The sequence below is a fragment of the Cebus imitator genome, unplaced genomic scaffold (genome assembly GCF_001604975.1).
Source record: "Cebus imitator isolate Cc_AM_T3 unplaced genomic scaffold, Cebus_imitator-1.0 Scaffold175, whole genome shotgun sequence".
NCBI lineage: Eukaryota > Metazoa > Chordata > Mammalia > Primates > Cebidae > Cebus > Cebus imitator.
Genome location: NW_016107490.1, coordinates 2871501 through 2882293, shown reverse-complemented (window position 1 = coordinate 2882293; position 10793 = coordinate 2871501).

Sequence of the window (10793 nt, the reverse complement as noted above, 5' to 3'; positions counted from 1 at the left end):
AGAGCTTTGTACTTTTCCATGTGGAACTCATGATCTCTTTGGGAAGACAGGCAATGCTCATTTTAATTTTGGAGTGGTGAGTAGAGAAATACTACTAGTAAAAAAATAAAAAAACAAAGCCCAAAGCCCATGTCTATGTCCTTTACTATTTTAATATAAAGCACATAACAAATTGTATGTGTGTGTGTGTGTGTGTGTGTGTGTGTGTGTGTGTGTGCAGAAGGGGTACATGAAGCATACTCGTTTGTGAGATGTGATCAATGTTAACATGAAGCATATTTTTCTATGTGCTGATTAATTTTATGTGTCAACGTGGCTAGGTCATACTATCCAGATATTTGGTCAAACATTATTTTAAACGTTTCTTTAAAGGTATTTTTTAGATGATATGAACATTTAAATCAGTAGACTGAGTAAAGCAGATTACCCTTCATAATGTGGGTGGGCCTCGGCCAATCAATTGAAGGCCTTAATAGAAAAAAGACCGATTTCCTTTGAGGAAGATGGGCTCTGGCCAGCAGGCTGCTTTCAGCCTTAAGCTGCACTGTCAGCTCTTCCCTGGGTCTCCAGCCTTCTGTCTTGCCCTGCAGATTTTGGACTTGTTAGCCTCCACAATTGTGTGAGCCAATTCCTTAAAATCTCTCTCTCTCCTTTTCTCTTTCACTCTATATATACACATACATACTCCTGTTGGCTCTGTTTCTCTGGAGAATACTGACTCATACATTCTCCCACTGTCCTTAGAATGCCCAGTCTTATGTAATTATCTAGAGTCTCAATATGATATAAGGTCACATAGTTCCATGGGGAGTGAGGCCCCTTGTGGGTTGCATGCTTAAGGTGGGGTGGGGATTGGGAACATTCCTGGACTCATTTCCCTCTTTTGGGGTCACTTTTTCTGCCCTCTGTCTGTGGTAATTGACCCCTCAATGGGGAAAGAGGAGGGAACAGGACATGAAAAGTCCTGAAGTGAAGGACACTCTTGTAAGTCAGGGTCGGGTCCTTTGATCCTGGCTGCTGTTTCTTCTGCTTCTTTCCTTTGTGGGCACTTTCATGGGGGCTCCAGAGGTTCCAGACCCTCCGCATTGAATGGCCCTGATGTGCATGATGCTTTTCCTTTGGCTGACTGCTCCCTGAAAGTTGCTGTTCTCTAGGAATCCAGTCCACAAAGGACCCCAGTCCTCTTGGACTTACCAAGGTTCCAAGTGACTCTGTCTCCTGAGGGGAGGCTCCCTCTGGTTAATAACATGCAGTGAGGTGGCACTGACCTTGTGCCAGGTACCACTTTACATATATTGGTCCATTTAGTTCTCAAAAGAATTGTATGAGGTAGGTACTTTATTTCTGTTTTACAAATGGGGAAACCAAGCCCCAGAGAGGCTAAACACTTTCTCAATACCAACAACTGTTAAGTGTCAGAGTTTCAGACCTAGGCATTCAGGCTCTGGAGTGCACACATTTAAGGCGGGCATAGTCTCCGTAGGAAATGTGGATGAGCTCTGTTACCTGCGTGTTACCCTCCTCTGCAAAAGCAGCTTCTGCACTCTAGATTTCTTGGGTGGCAACTACTCTGTTCCCAAATGTCAGGGTCTCATCAGCTCATTGAAGTCCCCCCTGCCCTGCCTCAATGTCAAGGTGTGAGTTGGGGGTGGGCAGTCCCTGTTTTCATCTAGAGAAAATTTTTTCTTACAGATTTTTTTCTCTTTCTGGTCTTTTATATTCTCCAAGGGAGTAAGGGGCTCAAGGGTTGTGAAACTTGTTATAGTTCATTTCCTTGGAATGGTCCAGTCCACATTTTGGATTTTCACATCTATGATATTTTGGTATCTCTGTTGAAACTGCAATTTTTACATCTTATATACATATGCATATTATATATATAAAATCATGATTGTGATGTATGTAAGTACAAATGGTAAACAGTTCATATAAATGACTATGATTGGTATGAAGCAACCCAGTATTTTCATATTTTCTTTTTTTACTTTGTTAGTTCTCAGCTATATATAGTTTTCCCTGAGTCTATTATCTTTATCTGCACCCTCCTTTCCATTTCACACAAGCTCACACATTGTAAAGCCCAAGGTCGTGGCTACTAATCACTTATTTTTGTCGAGTTCCAAGATGTTTTCCTTCTAGTTCTTTTCCACAGACTCTCAGGTTCTTCTGGGGTGGGGTAGGATCTAGGCAGTCTGTGGTCCTAGTCCTTGTGTAGAGGTCCCGGGTGGCATAGGCTTCTGTTCTCTTTCTCCAATGCTGACCACACTGCGAGGGGACTCGTGCATGTAGGTGAGTATCCTAACTCACATATCCCTACTTTGTTCACATCCCCTGCTAACACTGCCTCTGGGCCACCCAAGGACGTGTGTACCAATGACAGGGTCTGCCCTCAGGAGATGTAGGGTCTTGGAAATAGGCTTGTGACTTTTTAGGCAGGAAATCTAAGGTCCTGGGTACCTGTGGGGAAGGGCAAGCCAGTAGAGGGACAGATCTACCCCAAAGCATCTCTCCCAGTGTTGGGGCCTCTTGTGCAGTCTGAAGGCAGTCCTGCTGGTCCTGTCCATTTATGCCTGCAGTACCCTTCCCATCACTGTGTTGCCCTAAATCGCACCCGCAGATTCCTAGGGTGGTACCATTCCTATTGGTTTAAACCAATGCAGCCTCAGTGAGTTGAAATAGAAAGATGTCCTAGGATCGAGTTTTTGCAGGTTGGGAGGATTCAGATAACCAAACACTCCCTGAAAACCACCTCCGGAAAGCTGTGATACAAAAGGAAAGGAGGCAGAAAGTGAAGCAGAGACCACAGACATCCCCATATGTTGAGGTTTAATTATTTCTTTCTTATTTTTAGAGTTGTTCCATGAGGTGAGTTGAGCTCATGAAAAATTATGCAGCCACGGGACAGCCCCAGAAAAACCTATGTTGACCCTAGTGGGCCCTCCAGTTGCAAAACACTTTATTCACATGTCTAGACAAGTTAACTTGAAGTTAACCATCTTATTCCATAAGAACCAAACTCTCAATCCATTTACATTTTTTATTACCCACATATATCTTAAGGCTTAAAAGATTCAGGAAGGGAGGTCAGCATTATTTTTAAATGATCAGAGGTACCATATCATATAAATCTCAAGTCAATATCTTTGGCTGGAGAATGCCTGGACTGTGCTGGAGTGTGGCTCCTTTTGAACTTACATGAAATGTCTAAAAGACACATTCCGTCTAAGATTTTCTTGGCCACTCATTTTCCTCTTCATTCTCTATCCCTAATTTGTCTCCTCACCTGGGTTGCCACTGAAGCAGAAATGACTGAGGAGACCTTTTGAGTGCATAAACACAGGTGCATGTTGGCTTTAGAGAGGTCAAAGTTGGACAGAGGTGTGTCCTATGTGGCTATCACAAGTGCGAAAAAAAACAAGGTTGAAGCCTGCTTTTGGTGGCTCATGCCTGTAGTCCCAGCACTTTGGGAGGCTGAGGTGGGTGATGGCTTGAGCTCAGGAGTTTGAGACCAGCCTGGACAACATGGCAAAACCCCATCTCTACAAAAAAATACAAAATTAGCTGAGTGTGGTGGTGTGCGCCTATAGGCATGAGGCTGAGGCAGGAGGACCAATTGAGCTTGGGAGGTTGAGGCTTCGGTTAGTTGTGATCATGCCACTGCACTGCAGCCTGGACTACAGAGCAACACCATGTTTTCTTTTTTTTTTTAAAGACTGCTTCAGAAAGTAAGGGAGCCAGTGAGTACCACCTTATGTCCAGAGGGAGTGCTGCTGACTGTGTGCCAGGAGGGTGAGCCTCCCAGAGTCAATACAGGGGCTCTGGCTTTCATAATAAACTTAGAGGGTTAGAGAAATGTGTTCATCCTAATCATTATTACCAATGCTGAGGCCAGTGCAGATAGCCTAATTTTAAATATGGATGAAACTCCCAGTTGTTTTCTTGTGTAGTTTGGTAGAGCTAAGATACTGGTTAATCACACTTAACCTAATAGATGTTTCTTAAATGGTAGAGCAAGTCTTTAAAGATAAAATCAAATACATTTTTTGAATGCACAGTAAACTTACTTTTTCAGAGTCTGTTTAAAAAATATAGCCAATTCCTTATTTATTTTTTGAAAAATAATCTTTTTTTCCTTTTTTAAAAGGGTGAGTCATGCCTCCTTTCTAGTATTCTATTTTGCCTTCCCACAATTTATGATATGTGTATAAATGTATATATATTACTGTATATATTTGGGAGTTAAAATGAAGCTGTGTTCATCAAATTATATATGTATATGTACTTTTTTTTTGAGACAGCATCTCACTCCATCCCCCAGGCTGGAGTGCAATGGCATGATCTTGGCTCACTGCAACCCTGGTTCAAGTGATTCTCATTCCTCAACCTCCTGAGTAGCTGGGATTACAGGTGCCCACCACCATGCCCAGCTAATTTTTGTAGTTTTAGTAGAGACAGGGTTTTGCCATGTTGGCCAGGCTAATCTTGAACTCCTGATGTCTTGTGATTGGCCTGCCTCATCCTTCCAAAGTGCTGGAATTATAGGCGTGAGCTACCTTGCCCAGCTCAAAATCATATTTTAACTTTGACTTCAATTTTTATGTTTCAAGTATGTCTGCATGAAAAAAATGTTTAAGTAATGGATTTTTTATTAGGTATAAAAATCGCTATTTTTTTTTAACACACAAATCCATGTGCACTCATGGGAGACACTCTTTTTGAAGACAAAGGAGAGTAGGCATTGGATTCAGAAGCACTGAGCTAAATCCTAGTTCTTCCTTGTGTTCTATGGCCCTGGGTCAATTGCTCCATCTCCCTGAGCCTTGGATTCTTCAGCAGCAGAATGACACTAATCAGATACCTGTGGCTTGGTTGAAGCTGCCCCATAACACAGGCTTCTGTAAAGCAGGTATCCGCGAAGGGAGGTTGATTTGCATACCAGTGTTGCGGGAGCTCTGACTTCGCACTCAGGGTTGTCCTTGGATAGAAGGTCCGAGACAGGAATGGGCATCTTCTGCTCCACGCAGCTGTGAGTGGCATGGGATAGCTTTTACTTTTTAGGAAGGGGAATCGTCATTTCAGAGAAGGCTTATTATTTAACTTGCTTAAGAGGAGCTGAATATGAAACTAACTATAAAAGCGAAAAAAAAAAGCATTATATTCAAAACTTTTAAAGAACCTCCCTGAGTTCTCACATATAATGTAGTTAATATAAATAAACACCAAGGGAACAGAAAAGTCCTGAGAATAAAGAAAATATTTTAAAAGGGGCCCCAAGAACCTCAGTAATTATACCATCAATATTATGTCATTGAAAACACTTTTTCAGATGTGTCTTTGCATGTCCCTTGATATTGCTATTGACAGGCTTGACAAAATGGGCAAACCTGGCCACTCCATGAGGCTTACACCTCAGAGCTTGATTATAAAGTCAATCTCAGAAAGACTTTTGGCCTCTGCACTTGTATCTGCTAGTGCCACTCCTGATCCACAGGGTGTTTGGTGGGCGTTGAGCCTGTTGGGAGAAAGTTGGCTTGGCGACTCGGCCGGGCACGCTTCTGCATGATCTCTGCCTCTGTCCTCCTCTGCTCTGGGAGCTGAGGTCAGGGAACCAGAAACTGCTTGTGGTAGGGGGGCTAAGTCTGCGGGTTTTCAAGTGGAATGAGGCTTCATAGGAGTCTGGCCACCGGAATGGGGAGGATGGGAGGAAAGGCAGTGAGGATAGGAGAAAAGGCAGAGGCTGCGCTGAACACCAGCTGCTTCTACGTTCACAGGTGAAGGCGGGATCTCTCCACAGGCTTTCCGAACTCCTGGTCTTCACTCATTAGTGCGTTGTAAAATCACCTTAATGGGTTGAGCCAGAATTTAAAAATAACTGAAAAGGATGAGAATAGGAAATAGAGTGCATCACACATGGTGAGGATAAATATTGTTTCTTGAAATTTTATTTTAGTTCTCTATATATGTATACATTTTATATATCCATATGTATATACACATAAATATAATGTATTGAGTTGTCATATAAAATGCTTTTTTTTTTTAGAATATGGTAAAAAAATGTTTGATAGTCACTACTCTGCACCTAAGGAACAATGACAAAATTTAGGTACCACAGTGTGATTTTACAAAGATACACACATGCACACGTATGCACACACATAGGATTAACTGCCTTCCCCCAAAGCAACACACAAACCAGGCATCTTAAGTTGCAGTTATGAATAAAGCCAAGTTAAAACTGAGTCCTCTTCAGTTTTATAAATCCAAGGCAATTAGAGAGTTAGAATACGGCTGTTAGGGGCTAAAGGCTGGAGTGAATATTAGGATCCATTATTGGGATGTAAAAGACTGTGGCTTGGTAAACTGCCATCTAAAGTGGGGACATTCTTGAGCTCCGCTTCTGATCATCCTGGTGCCAGAAAAAGGAAGCCAGAGAAAGGAAAGGATTTTAGGGAAAAGTGAAAGTATCAAACACTGCTGCCCTTAGCACATGAACCCTGAGCAAGCTGTGGAAATAGACAATGAAGGACAAAGAAGAAAAGATCTTGTAGTCAGTGGCATTGTTTCTGTAAATTTCTAGATGAGGCATTCGTGCCAGGATGTGTCTCCCTAAATGCTACAGTACTGGACCTTGTGAACGTGGCTCCCTGAAGCTGCTGATCCCATAATTAATCAGACAAGATATCTTTACTAAACGAGGAGAAGGGATGCTTAGCTTGGTCCAATGGAGTATGTCGATTTATGATGGGGTGAAACTAAGAGAAGGTAAAATTGGGCGGAATATCAAGGAAGAAAATTACCTAACAGAAAGATCTATTAGGTAGTGGAGTGGTATCTCCAGGGGAACAGGGCAGGGCCAGCAGCGCTGGAATCATTTACAAGTTGGCTGCTGAAAGCCCCTGAGAATATGCTGTGGGGAACAGGACGGAGTTGTCAAGAGAGTGGACAGGATGACCTGGAAGGTCTTTTCCATCTTTAGTGTCTACGATTTCGTGATTGTCTGCTTTTTACTGGAGCACTATAGCTACAGCTACTCTCTGAGGCCTGAGACACATGAAATCTTTGTTAGTAAGATACACGGTGGTGAAACATTTTTAAGGAACCCTCCATTCTTGGCCATCTTTTCCCATTCAAAATCGACTGTAGAGAAACAAACAAGATAAAGGAAACAAGAAAGAAATTAGAGTTTATTGTTCTCAAAGCCAACTTTATTATTTTTGTCTCTATTTATTCATTGAAACCATTTGATCAAATGCAAAAATATTCTTTTTTCTTTTCTTTTCTTTTTTTTTGAGACAGAGTCTCACCCTGTTGCCCAGGCTGGAGTGCAGCAGCGCAATCTTGGCTCACTGCAACCTCCGCCTCCCAGGGTCAAGCAATTCTCCTGTCTCAGCCTCCAGAGTCACTGGGACTACAGGTGCACACCCCTACACCCAGCCAATTTTTGTATTTTTAGTAGGGACAGGGTTACACCATATTGATCAGGCTGGTCTTGAACTCCTGACCCCAGCTGATCCACCCTCCTTGGCCTTCCAAAGTGCTGGGATTACAGCCACTGTGCCTGACCTTGGAAAACTATTCTTAAAGGTTGTGTTTAAATATAAAGGCAGTTTCTTTGGGACTACACTGTACTAAATTTCTTATTTCTCAACAGGTTGTTTCAGTATTGTATAGAAAGAGCCTGTTTTAGAGGTTAACAGATGAAATGAGTTCTTGGATAAGAAGCATTGTTCCATCTGCAACATGGTTAGAACTCTTGTACATTTGCATTTCTGTGTTTCAGAATTATTCAGGCAATAAATTTCTCAGGATGTCAACCTTATGCTGAAACAGAAATGACCTACTTTGTGAAGATCTTGTGTATTTTAAATTTAACCTTGTGCCTTTTCTTCAACTGGGAACTGGAGAAAGTAAGTTAAGATGGTGAAGCCCTGAGCTCCATAAGCGTGATCACAAGGAAGCCAAAAGTGGCTAAAATATATTGAGCTCTTACTATGTGCTGTACATTGTTCAAGGGCTCCATGTGCATTAACTTAGTTTCTTGCATCAACCCAGGAAGTATGCACTATTATTACATTTGAGGAAACTGAGGCACAGAGTGATGAAAAATATTGCCCAAGATCACAAAGCCAGTCAGATGCAGGATGTGGAGTTGAACAGGTGGTCTGAGTGCAAAACCTATATTCCTAATGATTATTACCCTACTGCCCCTCTAAGGGTAGTTTCTTGCTTCCTTCAACACCAATGGCAAGGGCAGTAATTTTAGTCTGCCTTGTTCCCTGATGACTCTCAAGAGATGAGAACAGTTTCTGGCACATAGAAGGCACTCAGTAAATATTGGCTGAAAGAATGAATGGAAGTTGGTGTGGCAATTCTGAGTTTTTCAATGCCGAACTCACTTACTACAAATTTGCTAAGGAAGAAAGGCAACTTTTTGTCTGTCTTAACCTGTGGTTATCTCAGCTACCTCTTAGCTTTAACATTTCTTTTCTCCATGGTGCCTCCCTTGACCTCTTCAAATAGGTTAGTTGCCCTTGATGTAAGATCCAAGTGTATGCTGCATTCCCTTGACATAGCAATTTTCACACTTTATTTTAATTATTTGTTCAGTTGCCTCTTTTTCTGGCCATATTGTAAGCTCTATAAGGGTAGGGTCTATGTTTTGCTCTCACTGTGACTGTGGCTCAGCGCTGAACTGGGCATGAGGAGGTCTGTTTGTGGATTATTGTTTAATGAATGATTGATAGAGGATATTCTTTTCAACTTACTTTTCTACTTGTTATTTACACAGAACTTCCACATTCTGTAGGCTAGGGCAGGTGAATAGCTTGAGTCCAGGAGGCAGGGGTTGCAGTGAGCCGAGTTTGTACCAGTGTACTCCAGCCTGGGTGACAGAGCGAGATCCTGCCTCAATCAATCAATCAATGAATCAATCAATAAATTAAAAAACACCCCACATTTTGTACTTTTTATCTATGGTAGCATAACAAATTATTTCAAAACCCAGTGACTTATTAACTCTTAAAATTTCTGTGTACTCTGGTTCAGGGTCTTCCGTGAGGTTAGAGTCAGATGTTAGCAAGGGCTGCAGTCATCTGAGGCTTGGTGGAGGCCGGAGGATCCACTTCCAAGATGGTACACTCACATGACTTGTTGGGGGCCTCGATTTCTTTCCACACAAGCCCCTTGGCAGGACTACTTGAGTGTCTTGATGATATGGTGCCTGGCTTCACCTAGACTGAGTGATGTAACAGAACATGGTGGTACTGAAGTGCCTCCCATGATTCTTCTTGGAAGTCACACACCATCATATCCTATGGGTCATATAGACTGATGCTGATTCAGTGTGAAGTGAAACTTTACAAGGGCATGGATAACAGGAGGCAGGGATCATTGGGATCCCTATTAGAGACTGGTTACCACACATACCATTTTACATCTCTTACGATCAAGCCTGTGAGATGTTATCCTTATTTTACAGATGAGAAAACTGAGGCTGACAGTGAATTGCCTAAGGTCTTAACTTGGACTTAAACCAAAGTTTTTTCCTTCCAAGTTAAGTGTACTTTCCAAGGTATTATAGCTGTATGACTAACTGAATAAATTATATATAGCTTTAATAAAACCCAAGATATAAAAATTGAAATGCCAAATTAGAAGAATTGTTTATATTACAAAAGGATCAACCATATCATAGGATTACTTAAATGGCATATGCAAACTGATTAAATTTATCAATATGAGTTTTAACATGAATTTTGGAGACACATGTATTGGGTAATGGGAAACGTACAGTTGAAAATGTGTGTGTGTTGGAAGCCATCATACTAGACTGCGAACTTCTTGAAGGCAGGAATAGAGACAGTCTTATCTCCGACATTAAGTCTGGGATCTAGTACAGAGGAAACCCAATTAAAGTTTATTAAATAAATGAACGATTATGAAAAAAATATCTGTAGCTACAGTATATTAAGATTTTTGTATATGAAAATTTGGCATTTTTAGAATATGTTTTACGTTTATTTCATAATTAATGGACTACTGAGTTTTATGTTACTAGATTACCTAAAACTTACTTAGATTTTAGTACAGGCCTGACATAGCATGTTTTAAAATTTTTCATCCCTGCCAAGATACAAGGCTGAAAAACTAACAAGTGTTTAAATGAAAACAAAGAAAAGGGCCAGAAGAATAATCTCATCTAAAGAATGGATAAAAGACCTGTTTTTCAGAACATGCAGGCAAATGGAAGTGTTTGTTTTTAGACTCAATTAACCAACCAGACTAATATTCTAAGCATGAATAAATTTTTTTGCCATTAAAAAAGTACTGAAGAATGAAAAAAATTTAAAAGTTTAAAAGAATGCGTCACACTCCAATTGGGCCAAGGACTTGAGGAGGTTCCTGTCTGATATTTTTTAAACAGCCAGGGGACCAGATGTTTTCTGATTTAAACACTATTGCTATTTGTCAATATTTTCTAAGGGAAGGTGAACAGACATGCTTCTTTGAAATGATTCCTTATCAACTCTTGTCTGCAAAATTAGTGGATCATCAGGCTTATGTCAGTATGGTTGTTAGTATAAGCTCACATAGGGGATCAAATTGTGGCAGTACATAGACAGAAGAGTTAAAGCAAGACCTTTGCTAAATGACTACAGTTGAGGACAAGGTTAACATTAGGATCCTGATCATATTGATACAAGTGTGACTATTTTACACCTTTATGTGGTTTACTTTTGTGATGGTGGTAATGTGAGATGAGTTCTGTCTACCCTAGTTCAGGTAGTGTA